Here is a 13,307-nt window from a genome sequence, read left to right on the forward strand (position 1 = left end):
CAACCCACCAGTTCATCTCTCCAGTGTGCCTGTCTGTGACTCAGACCACGGATCAGCTGTTGAGCAGACGGATCCCATCTCAAGACCAGTGATCAACCGACCCCCCACACATGTGTTGACCGTGACTGGGCTGATCCCAGGTCTGCACGCGGAGAGGTGCCGCAGGGTTGTGCGGGATTGCAAACAGGAAGTGGAGGAGATCAAATGCACCAATCTGAGTGTGGCGAGGGGAGACTAAACATCATCACCCGACAGGAAGGAAGTAGCTAAAGTGACACAGACTGGTGTGTGTACACCGTTTATATCCAACACCCAAATATTTACCTCTGTGCAACTGCCACCCTCTAACAAAAAGTTATTGTACATAAGCATTGTGTTTATATTTGAACCTACGTGTGTACTGTAGGGTTCGTCTGCGTCCCGGGCTGTGGTTTGGGGTCCTACTGGGACCACCTCGGTGAACAATGACTCTTTTATTCCACAGCCGGCGTTTTACTGGACTCTTTGTCTCACAGCCGACATGCAACCAGACAGGAAACACACATATAGGCTCCTGCATTAGTCAGCGAGGGGGTTCACTTTTCTTGAAGACTAAACGTGTGTGTGTGTGTGTGTGTGTGTGTGTGTGTGTGTGTGTGTGTGTGTGTGTGTGTGTGTGTGTGTGTGTGTGTGTGTGTGTGTGTGTGTGTGTGTGTGTGTGTGTGTGTGTGTGTGTGTGTGTGTGTGTGTGTGTGTGTGTGTGTGTGTGTGTGTGTGTGTGTGTGTGTGTGTGTGTGTGTGTGTGCGCGCCTAAGACTTGTCCCCCATGTTGCAGTAGTTTTTGTTAATAAATACTGGGTAACGATTCAGAATTGATTCTCAATTCAAAACAATTCCTGATTAAAAATCAATGATTTTGAACAACATTGGATGCCAGTTCTATGATGGACTACATTCCTCCATAAAACAAACAGCTGTGATAAAGGCCATTTTTATGTAGCAAAAACACAAATTATGCATTATTTACCCCCCAATTTTTTTTAAGTGGAATATTTAATGTGAAGTAATTGGAGGTCAATAATTTGTACTAGCTTTACTTAATTTATCAATATTTCTTTAAGGAATGACAGTTTAAAAAAAAGTACCACTAAAATTCTTAGGGATCCAAAAGAGCCCCTCATAAGTGTTAAAAATAAATCATAATTTTTTTTTTCTCTCAATCAACTTCAGATCTATCCGTCATTTATAAAAAATGTTTATGTTTTGTTTAACGCCCTTTTTCAAATGGCAAAAACACAAAATATGCAATATCTACCCCCCAAATCCTTGTTTGGGGGGTAGATAGCTCCTTGTTGCTTCATTCCAACAGCCTTGCAAGTTCTCATCTCCTCCACTGCTGCTCTCACCTCATCCTGAACAAGACGTCGGCCTTCCTTCCCCCTGGTGTTCAGTTGGGGAGTTGGATAGGATCCTAGCCCAGGGTTAGGGTTAGCTAACCCAGCTCGACCCCGTGTGACTACTCCAACCAGGCTCCTGTGTCGCAGCCTTGCATCTGCCTCTTGAACTGCTTCCTCTGCCCTCCATTTCCTGCCAGTCCTCACTTGATCCCTGCTTTGGCCACCTTCGGATCACTTGAGTCCCTGTACTGAACCACTTCTCTGGCTCTAGTTACCTTAAATTCCTCTTCCAAGGATTAGAAGGGCACCTGCAGTTTGTTGCTGTTCCTGTAGAGTGCAATGCTACTCAGGCTCTTAAGTAGTCCCAGCCATCTCCGGAGGCGGTTGCTGACCCTCCGCTCTAGGATCTCAACTGTCGAGATGGGGAACGAGTAGACGAGGAGGGGGCCACAGGATCCTGGGAAGAATGCCATGCTGGTAAATCCAGACTTTAAACCTCCCAGGTAGGCCCGACTTGTCCACGGATTTCAGCCAGCCATCCAACTCAGCGCGTGTCGACTGGATGGATGTTGTGTCTCTCAGAGAGCAGTCAAAAACCTTGCCCAAGCTCTTGACTGGCTACTTGATGGCTGTGCCTGTGATGTTAAACCGGTACTTGTCCTCCACCTTCCCCTTCTTCAGCACCATTGATCTGGATTTTGCGGGTTTCAAACGCATCCGGGCCCACTCCACCAACTTTTCAAGTCCCTTCAGAATCCAGCGGCAGCCTGGGACTGATTTTGTCGTGACTGTGAGGTCATCCATGAATGCCCTGATGGGTGGTTGCCTTGGTCCGGAATTTGTGCGAGGCCCTCTGCACTCTGGCTCAGCAGACTTGGTGAGCATGTTCATGGCTAGTGAGAACAGTGTCACAGAGATTGTACACCCTGTGATGATACCAATCTCCATCTTGTGCCAACTGGATGTTGTTGCTCCGGAAGACCCCCTCATCCTGAAATTGCTGTAGTAATCAGCAATGGGGTCTCTACACCTGCTGGGAACATGATGTTTCATCAGAGTGAGTTGAACAAGCTTGTGCGTAATGGAGCCGAATGCATTTGCCAGGTCAAGCCACAGTACTGATAGGTGGCCCTTGTTCTCTTGAGCCTCCCGAATGAGCTGCGTCACCACACCGGTGAGCTCCATACATCCTGACATTCCTGATATGCCTCCTTTCTGGACAGATGTATCGATGTAGGTGTTCTTTGCCAGGTAAGTACGCAGTCGTTTGGAAACAGCGCTGAAGAAAACCTTTGCCTCAACACACAGCAGGGAGATGATGCGGAACTGGTCTAGCTGAGTGGAGTTTGCCTCCTTTGGGATCCATACCCCTTCCGCCACTCGCCATTGCTCAGGGATCCTCCACCTTCTCCAGAAGACTTGCCGGATTTTCCACAGACGCAGCAGGAGTTTGGGACAGTTATTATACACTTTGTATAAAGTGCCACTCGGTCCTGGTGCAGAGCTTGCCTTGGCTCTACGGACAACCTCCCTGCTTGGGAGCACATCATACACTGCCTGGATGAGGAATTTGATGCGTTGCGGCTCGGCTTTCCAAAGCTCAGCCCAGGTCACTCTCCTCTCAACCGCATTCTCCCATCTTGTCCAAGCTCCTTGTTGCTTCATTCCAACAGCCTTGCAAGTTCTCGTCTCCTCCACTGCTGCTCTCATCTCATCCTGAACAAGATGTCGGCCTTCCTTCCCCCTGGTGTTCAGTTGGGGAGTTGGATAGGATCCTAGCCCAGCTCGACCCCGTGTGACTACTCCAACCAGGCTCCTGTGTCGCAGCCTTGCATCTGCCTCTTGAACTGCTTCCTCTGCCCTCCATTTCCTGCCAGTCCTCAGTTGGATCCCTGCTTTGGCCACCTTCGGATCACTTGAGTCCCTGTACTGGACCACTTCTCTGGCTCTATTTACCTTAAATTCCTCCTCCAAGGATTAGAAGGGCACCTGCAGTTTGTTGCTGTTCCTGTAGAGTGCAATGCTACTCAGGCTCTTAAGTAGTCCCAGCCATCTCCGGAGGTGGTTGCTGACCCTCCGCTCTAGGATCTCAACTGTCGAGATGGGGAACGAGTAGACGAGGAGGGGGCCACAGGATCCTGGGTAGAATGCCATGCTGGTAAATCCAGACTTTAAACCTCCCAGGTAGGCCCGACTTGTCCACGGATTTCAGCCAGCCATCCAACTCAGCGCGTGTCGACTGGATGGATGTTGGGTCTCTCAGAGAGCAGTCAAAAACCTTGCCCAAGCTCTTGACTGGCTACTTGATGGCTGTGCCTGTGATGTTAAACCGGAACTTGTCCTCCACCTTCCCCTTCTTCAGCACCATTGATCTGGATTCCGCGGGTTTCAAACGCATCTGGGCCCACTCCACCAACTTTTCAAGTCCCTTCAGAATCCAGCGGCAGCCTGGGACTGATTTTGTCGTGACTGAGCTCATCCATGAATGCCCTGATGGATGGTTGCCTTTGTCCGGAATTTGTGCGAGGCCCTCTGCACTCTGGCTCAGCAGACTTGGTGAGCATGTTCATGGCTAGTGAGAACAGTGTCACAGAGATTGTACACCCTGTGATGATACCAATCTCCACCTCGTGCCAACTGGATGTTGTTGCTCCGGAAGACCCCCTCATCCTGAAATTGCTGTAGTAATCAGCAATGGGGTCTCTACACCTGCTGGGAACATGATGTTTCATCAGAGTGAGTTGAACAAGCTTGTGCGTAATGGAGCCGAATGCATTTGCCAGGTCAAGCCACAGTACTGATAGGTGGCCCTTGTTCTCTCGAGCCTCCCGAATGAGCTGCGTCACCACACCGGTGAGCTCCATACATCCTGACATTCCTGAAATGCCTCCTTTCTGGACAGATGTATCGATGTAGGTGTTCTTTGCCAGGTAAGTACGCAGTCGTTTGGAAACAGCGCTGAAGAAAACCTTTGCCTCAACACACAGCAGGGAGATTATGCGGAACTGGTCTAGCTGAGTGGAGTTTGCCTCCTTTGGGATCCATACCCCTTCCGCCACTCGCCATTGCTCAGGGATCCTCCACCTTCTCCAGAAGACTTGCCGGATTTTCCACAGACGCAGCAGGAGTTTGGGACAGTTATTATACACTTTGTATAAAGTGCCACTCGGTCCTGGTGCAGAGCTTGCCTTGGCTCTACGGACAACCTCCCTGCTTGGGAGCACATCATACACTGCCTGGATGAGGAATTTGATGCGTTGCGGCTCGGCTTTCCAAAGCTCAGCCCAGGTCACTCTCCTCTCAACCGCATTCTCCCATCTTGTCCAAGCTCCTTGTTGCTTCATTCCAACAGCCTTGCAAGTTCTCGTCTCCTCCACTGCTGCTCTCATCTCATCCTGAACAAGATGTCGGCCTTCCTTCCCCCTGGTGTTCAGTTGGGGAGTTGGATAGGATCCTAGCCCAGCTCGACCCCGTGTGACTACTCCAACCAGGCTCCTGTGTCGCAGCCTTGCATCTGCCTCTTGAACTGCTTCCTCTGCCCTCCATTTCCTGCCAGTCCTCAGTTGGATCCCTGCTTTGGCCACCTTCGGATCACTTGAGTCCCTGTACTGGACCACTTCTCTGGCTCTATTTACCTTAAATTCCTCCTCCAAGGATTAGAAGGGCACCTGCAGTTTGTTGCTGTTCCTGTAGAGTGCAATGCTACTCAGGCTCTTAAGTAGTCCCAGCCATCTCCGGAGGTGGTTGCTGACCCTCCGCTCTAGGATCTCAACTGTCGAGATGGGGAACGAGTAGACGAGGAGGGGGCCACAGGATCCTGGGAAGAATGCCATGCTGGTAAATCCAGACTTTAAACCTCCCAGGTAGGCCCGACTTGTCCACGGATTTCAGCCAGCCATCCAACTCAGCGCGTGTCGACTGGATGGATGTTGGGTCTCTCAGAGAGCAGTCAAAAACCTTGCCCAAGCTCTTGACTGGCTACTTGATGGCTGTGCCTGTGATGTTAAACCGGAACTTGTCCTCCACCTTCCCCTTCTTCAGCACCATTGATCTGGATTCCGCGGGTTTCAAACGCATCTGGGCCCACTCCACCAACTTTTCAAGTCCCTTCAGAATCCAGCGGCAGCCTGGGACTGATTTTGTCGTGACTGTGAGCTCATCCATGAATGCCCTGATGGATGGTTGCCTTTGTCTGGAATTTGTGCGAGGCCCTCTGCACTCTGGCTCAGCAGACTTGGTGAGCATGTTCATGGCTAGTGAGAACAGTGTCACAGAGATTGTACACCCTGTGATGATACCAATCTCCACCTCGTGCCAACTGGATGTTGTTGCTCCGGAAGACCCCCTCATCCTGAAATTGCTGTAGTAATCAGCAATGGGGTCTCTACACCTGCTGGGAACATGATGTTTCATCAGAGTGAGTTGAACAAGCTTGTGCGTAATGGAGCCGAATGCATTTGCCAGGTCAAGCCACAGTACTGATAGGTGGCCCTTGTTCTCTCGAGCCTCCCGAATGAGCTGCTTCACCACACCGGTGAGCTCCATACATCCTGACATTCCTGAAATGCCTCCTTTCTGGACAGATGTATCGATGTAGGTGTTCTTTGCCAGGTAAGTACGCAGTCGTTTGGAAACAGCGCTGAAGAAAACCTTTGCCTCAACACACAGCAGGGAGATGATGCGGAACTGGTCTAGCTGAGTGGAGTTTGCCTCCTTTGGGATCCATACCCCTTCCGCCACTCGCCATTGCTCAGGGATCCTCCACCTTCTCCAGAAGACTTGCCGGATTTTCCACAGACGCAGCAGGAGTTTGGGACAGTTATTATACACTTTGTATAAAGTGCCACTCGGTCCTGGTGCAGAGCTTGCCTTGGCTCTACGGACAACCTCCCTGCTTGGGAGCACATCATACACTGCCTGGATGAGGAATTTGATGCGTTGCGGCTCGGCTTTCCAAAGCTCAGCCCAGGTCACTCTCCTCTCAACCGCATTCTCCCATCTTGTCCAAGCTCCTTGTTGCTTCATTCCAACAGCCTTGCAAGTTCTCGTTTCCTCCACTGCTGCTCTCATCTCATCCTGAACAAGATGTCGGCCTTCCTTCCCCCTGGTGTTCAGTTGGGGAGTTGGATAGGATCCTAGCCCAGCTCGACCCCGTGTGACTACTCCAACCAGGCTCCTGTGTCGCAGCCCTGCATCTGCCTCTTGAACTGCTTCCTCTGCCCTCCATTTCCTGCCAGTCCTCAGTTGGATCCCTGCTTTGGCCACCTTCGGATCACTTGAGTCCCTGTACTGGACCACTTCTCTGGCTCTATTTACCTTAAATTCCTCCTCCAAGGATTAGAAAGGCACCTGCAGTTTGTTGCTGTTCCTGTAGAGTGCAATGCTACTCAGGCTCTTAAATAGTCCCAGCCATCTCCGGAGGTGGTTGCTGACCCTCCGCTCTAGGATCTCAACTGTCGAGATGGGGAACGAGTAGACGAGGAGGGGGCCACAGGATCCTGGGAAGAATGCCATGCTGGTAAATCCAGACTTTAAACCTCCCAGGTAGGCCCGACTTGTCCACGGATTTCAGCCAGCCATCCAACTCAGCGCGTGTCGACTGGATGGATGTTGGGTCTCTCAGAGAGCAGTCAAAAACCTTGCCCAAGCTCTTGACTGGCTACTTGATGGCTGTGCCTGTGATGTTAAACCGGAACTTGTCCTCCACCTTCCCCTTCTTCAGCACCATTGATCTGGATTTCGCGGGTTTCAAACGCATCTGGGCCCACTCCACCAACTTTTCAAGTCCCTTCAGAATCCAGCGGCAGCCTGGGACTGATTTTGTCGTGACTGTGAGCTCATCCATGAATGCCCTGATGGGTGGTTGCCTTTGTCCGGAATTTGTGCGAGGCCCTCTGCACTCTGGCTCAGCAGACTTGGTGAGCATGTTCATGGCCAGTGAGAACAGTGTCACAGAGATTGTACACCCCGTGATGATACCAATCTCCATCTTGTGCCAACTGGATGTTGTTGCTCCGGAAGACCCCCTCATCCTGAAATTGCTGTAGTAATCAGCAATGGGGTCTCTACACCTGCTGGGAACATGATGTTTCATCAGAGTGAGTTGAACAAGCTTGTGCGTAATGGAGCCGAATGCATTTGCCAGGTCAAGCCACAGTACTGATAGGTGGCCCTTGTTCTCTCGAGCCTCCCAAATGAGCTGCGTCACCACACCGGTGAGCTCCATACATCCTGACATTCCTGAAATGCCTCCTTTCTGGACAGATGTATCGATGTAGGTGTTCTTTGCCAGGTAAGTACGCAGTCGTTTGGAAACAGCGCTGAAGAAAACCTTTGCCTCAACACACAGCAGGGAGATGATGCGGAACTGGTCTAGCTGAGTGGAGTTTGCCTCCTTTGGGATCCATACCCCTTCCGCCACTCGCCATTGCTCAGGGATCCTCCACCTTCTCCAGAAGACTTGCAGGATTTTCCACAGACGCAGCAGGAGTTTGGGACAGTTCTTATACACTTTGTATAAAGTGCCACTCGGTCCTGGTGCAGAGCTTGCCTTGGCTCTACGGACAACCTCCCTGCTTGGGAGCACATCATACACTGCCTGGATGAGGAATTTGATGCGTTGCGGCTCGGCTTTCCAAAGCTCAGCCCAGGTCAGTCTCCTCTCAAACGCATTCTCCCATCTTGTCCAAGCTCCTTGTTGCTTCATTCCAACAGTCTTGCAAGTTCTCATCTCCTCCACTGCTGCTCTCACCTCATCCTGAACAAGACGTCGGCCTTCCTTCCCCCTGGTGTTCAGTTGGGGAGTTGGAGAGTATCCTAGCCCAGCTCGACACCATGTGACTACTCCAACCAGACTCCTGTGTCGCAGCCTTGCATCTGCCTCTTGAACTGCTTCCTCTGCCCTCCATTTCCTGCCAGTCCTCACTTGATCCCTGCTTTCATACTAACATTGATTTTAATGTAATATTTTGACAGTTTTTTTTTAAATACCACTAACATTATTAGGGGTCAATAAGAGCCCCTCATAAGTGTTAAAAATAATGCATACATTTTTCTTTCTTTCAATGCTTAAGTCTCTAGACCAATTTCAGATCTATCTGTAGATTATACGTTTTTTATAACAAAAATTTGTTTTGTTTACTTTATTCCATATTTTTATATGACAGACATGCAATATTTTCCCCCTTGTAATATTTCAATATTTTTGATGTGAAGCAATTGGAGCCTTGAATAAGTCAAACATTCAAAAAAACATTGATTTTGATTCACTATTATTTTTTGAGCCATGACAGTTATATATATATATATATATATATATATATATATATATATATATATATATATATATATATATATATATATATATATATATATATATATATATATATATATACTACCGTTCAAAAGTTTGGGGAATAGACTGTCGAGTTTCAGATGAAAGTTCTCTTTTTCTGGCCATTTTGAGCGTTTAATTGTGACCCCACAAATGTGATGCTCCAGAAACTCAATCTGCTCAAAGGAAGGTCAGTTTTGTAGCTTCTGTAACGAGCTAAACTGTTTTCAGATGTGTGAACATGATTGCACAAGGGTTTTCTAATCATCAATTAGCTCTCTGAGCCAATGAGCAAACAAATTGTACCATTAGAACACTGGAGTGATAGTTGCTGGAAATGGGCCTCTATATAAAAACCAGACATTTGCAGCTAGAATAGTCATTTACCACATTAGCAATGTATAGAGTGTACTTCTTTAAAGTTAAGACTAGTTTAAAGTTATTTTCATTGAAAAGTACAGTGCTTTTCCTTCTAAAATAAGGGCATTTCAATGTGACCCCAAACTTTTGAACGGTAGTGTGTATATGTATATATATATATATATATTTTTTTTGAGTCATACCCATGTATGACTCAAAACTGCATCCGGTGATGAGGCTTCAGTTCGGGAGTCCTGGAGTTTTGGGGAAGGTGGAGTTACCCCTCAGTCATCATTACTCCCAGGTCCACTCTGACCCGGGGTGGTAGTACCTGTCAGGGTCCCAGCTATGGGTTAAAATAGCTTGCAGAGACCGCCTCAAAAGTCTCTGCCTCATTGACCAGTGCCTACTGGCTAACCACTTGGTTATAGGCTACGGGAGAAAACCCCTAACGAAAAATCTGTGGCGAGGACCCGCATTAGGCAGTCACCAACAGACCGGTGCTCTGGCAGTCCTCTGCAACACCATGCGGCAGAAGGTCGTCATGAGCTTTTCATGCCACTGGAGGACACCACATGGGGCCAAGACAAAACAGTGCGGGTAGAGACTGCGCACTTCTACCACCACTTAAATCAATTCACTGCGCAGGTGTTTTGCTCCTCCTCAGCACTACCCCCAACCTCCCCGCCCTCAAGTCCTGCGGCGATGGGGAAGGGTGGCTGGAACAGGTTTAAGGATGTGACTGGCAGTACCTAGCCCAACCCTGCACGTAGGCGGCGTGCGAGTGAAGGTCGCTGTGGCATGGGATGGAACAGCATGCCTCCCCGGCAGCTTCGCACGTGACTGAGCAGCACCGCTCTGCTCACCCTGAAATGGGAAGGGCCTAGAAAAGGTGGCCTAAAAATGGTCTGTTCCTCATCACCCGGGCAGCCTACCGCAGCTGCCGGGCCATCCCTTTATGCGGTCGAAAACAATCGTACAAGAGAAACAAAATTCCCTTCACAATAGCGTCATGGAACGTCCGCACACTTTTGGATGTGCGTGATCTCTCCTGCCGCCCGCAGCGAAGAACAGCACTCGTTTCGCATGAACTAAACCGATACGGCATTGACATAGCCGCCCTGAGCGAAACCCGCTTACATGGGGAAGACTCAATTATGGAGGCGGGAGAAGGCTACACTTTCTTCTGGAAGGGTCATCCAGAAGGCTCCCGTCGTCTACATGGAGTGGGTTTTTCCGCCAGGACAAGCCTTCTTCACAATATCCCAGAGTCTCCAGTGGGTATGAGCGAAAGGCTCATGACGTGGCGTGTACCACTCACCAAAAATCGCCATGTCACCCTTATCAGCGCCTACGCCCCAACCCTGGATGCAGACCTCGAGAGCAAGGACACATTCTATGCCTCACTAAACTCCGCCATTGAGGAAACGCCTCCCACCGACAAGCTCATACTCCTTGGTGATTTTAACGCGAGGGTGGGCTCTGACAGTGGGCTCTGGACCGGAACACTTGGTCAGCACGGGGTTGGTAGGCTTAATGATAATGGGCTTCGCCTCCTTACACTCTGCTCTGAACATCAGTTGATCATCACCAACACCCTGTTCCAGCTCAAGGATAAATTCAAGACCTCCTGACATCCTCGCTCCAAACATTGGCACCTCCTCGACTATATTATCACCCGTCGTAGAGACAGGAAGGAGGTCCTAATCTCCAGAGCGATGCGTAGAGCGGACTGCTGGACTGACCATCGAATGATCAGAGCCAAATTTCAGATGGAAGTCCGCCCCCAACTGAAGAAAACATCACGAAACAAGAGACTCAACTGTGAAGCACTCAAATCCAAGCACTCTGTAGACCAGCTCAGAGCACAGCTTGCAGAACATTTGTCTGCAATCCCTGATACCCACCTGGACCCTGACATCAACACCTGCTGGAACTCCCTAAGAACTGCCATCCATCAGGCAGCAGAGGAGTCGCTTGGGTACACCAGGCGTAAACATCAGGACTGGTTTGACAACAGTGCACCGGATATCCATAAACTTCTCCAGGCAAAACACAAAGCCCATGCTGCTTACCTGGCCAACCCACAATCCATCACACTAAAGACTCGACTCTCCTCCATAAGAGCCGAAGTCCAGCGTACCCTCAGAGCCATGGAAAATGACTGGTGGATCAAGAAAGCCAGCGAGATCCAACTTTATGCTGACACAAACAATTCCCATGGATTTTATGATGCCGTCAAATCCATATATGGTCCACAGAGAAAAAACATAACCCCAGTCAGATCGGCAGACGGAGTCACCCTCTATAAGGACACACCCCAGATCCTAAATAGATGGGCTGAACATTTCAACACTCTCCTTAACTCCGAAAATCCCTCTGACCAGGACATTTTCACCAATTTCCCAACCACTCCCCTTGTCGACCACCTGGACTCCCCGCCTACCTTTGCTGAGGTCCTGAAAGCCATCAAGGGCCTAAAAAACAACAAAAGCCCAGGCCCTGACGGTATCCCAGCTGAGGTGCAGAAGTTTGGTGGCTATCTCCTCACCCGCCGGCTTCACCAATTGATTGATTCCATCTGGTCCTCTGAAGCCATCCCCCAGGAATGGAAAGATGCTGTTATAATAACCATCTTTAAGAGGAAAGGTGACAAAGGAAACAGCAGAGGAATTTCCCTGCTCTCGGTTGCTGGGAAAGTTCTTGCCCGGGTCATGCTCTCTCGTTTAGTTAGTTAGTTTAGTCACATCTCTGAGAACATCCTGCCTGAATCACAGTGTGGATTCAGAAGAGATCGCAGTACTACTGACATGATCTTTGTAGCCAGGCAGGTACAAGAAAAGTGCCGGGAACACCACCAGGATCTGTACATCGCCTTCATCGACCTGTCCAAGGCATTTGACACTGTAAACCGGAATCTCCTCTGGGACTTACTGGGAAGGCTGGGGATTCCGCCAAAGTTCCTCAACATCCTGAGACAGCTACACGATGGAATGCGAGCCTGTGTCCGCATTGGAGGCCAGCAATCCCCCTCTTTTAATGTGAAAGTCGGGGTCAGGCAGGGATGTGTCCTAGCCCCTGTCATATTCAACCTCTTTCTCTCAGCAGTCACCCTCCTCGCACACAAAGCTCTGGTAACCACAGATGGCATCCACATACAGTTCCGGCTGGACGGCAGTCTCTTCAACATCTGGCGCCTCCAGGCCTTCACTAAAATTACAAAACAACAGATCCTAGAACTTCCGTACGCTGACGATTGTGCTCTCCTTGCCCACACGCCAGAATCTCTACAACGTGCACTTAACGTGGTCTCATCAGCATACAGTGCCCTAGGATTTAAGGTCAACATTTCAAAAACACAGATCATTGCGCAACACTCTACCCACCAGTCAGAAGTGCCTGTCTTCAACATTGATGGTCAGCAGCTCACCATCGTTCCACATTTCACCTACCTCGGAAGTGTCCTGTCCCCCACCTGTAACATCGATAATGACATCCAGGTCCGTATTGGTTTAGCGTCTGCTGCCTTCGGTAGGCTCAAAACCAGGGTCTTCCTGAACAGAAACCTGATAGTTTCCACCAAAGCAGCTGTTTACAAAGCAGTTTGTCTGTCCACACTGCTATACGGCTCGGAAGCCTGGACCCCTTACCAAAGGCACGTCAGAATCATGGAGAGATTCCACATCCGCTGCCTGCAACGGATCCTGGGTCTGACCTGGGAGGACAGAGTCCCACATGTGGATATTTATGACCGGACCCAAACACCCAGCATCCAAGTGTTCCTTGCGCAAAGACATCTGCGCTGGGTGGGGCATGTAATCCGCATGCCCGCCCAGAGGCTCCCCCGACAGATCCTCTACGGCCAACTCCAGGAAGGCTGTAGGTCTCCTGGGGGTCAGCGGAAACGCTACAAGGACCACATAAAAACCCTCCTGAAGCGCTGTGCTATCCAGCCTTCCGCACTGGAAGTCTTGACTGCTGATCGCCACACCTGGCGCAACTGCAGTCACACTGGCATTGCTCATCTCCTGGAGCAGACCACTGAGAGGAGAAAACAACAACGTTTACAGCGACATCAGCGCGCTGCAGGGGCCCCCCTCTCAAGCGTGGACTACATCTGCCCCACATTTGGCAAACCATGCGGGTCGCGCATTGGCCTGCACAGCCACATGCAATGGCAGTACTCTGGAATGTCCTCCCGGTAACAGTTAGAGATGCTACCTCAGTAAAAGCATTTA

The 13,307-nt window shown here is 49.9% G+C and overlaps 1 long non-coding RNA gene across 1 annotated transcript in view; it reads left to right on the forward strand.

The window, feature by feature from the left end:
* Nucleotides 1-13,307, forward strand: part of LOC133662938 (uncharacterized) — a 216,453-nt gene that overhangs the window by 14,570 nt on the left and 188,576 nt on the right. The window lies entirely within an intron of this gene.

This window comes from Entelurus aequoreus, linkage group LG12, assembly GCF_033978785.1.
Source record: "Entelurus aequoreus isolate RoL-2023_Sb linkage group LG12, RoL_Eaeq_v1.1, whole genome shotgun sequence".
NCBI classification, from domain to species: Eukaryota; Metazoa; Chordata; class Actinopteri; order Syngnathiformes; family Syngnathidae; genus Entelurus; species Entelurus aequoreus.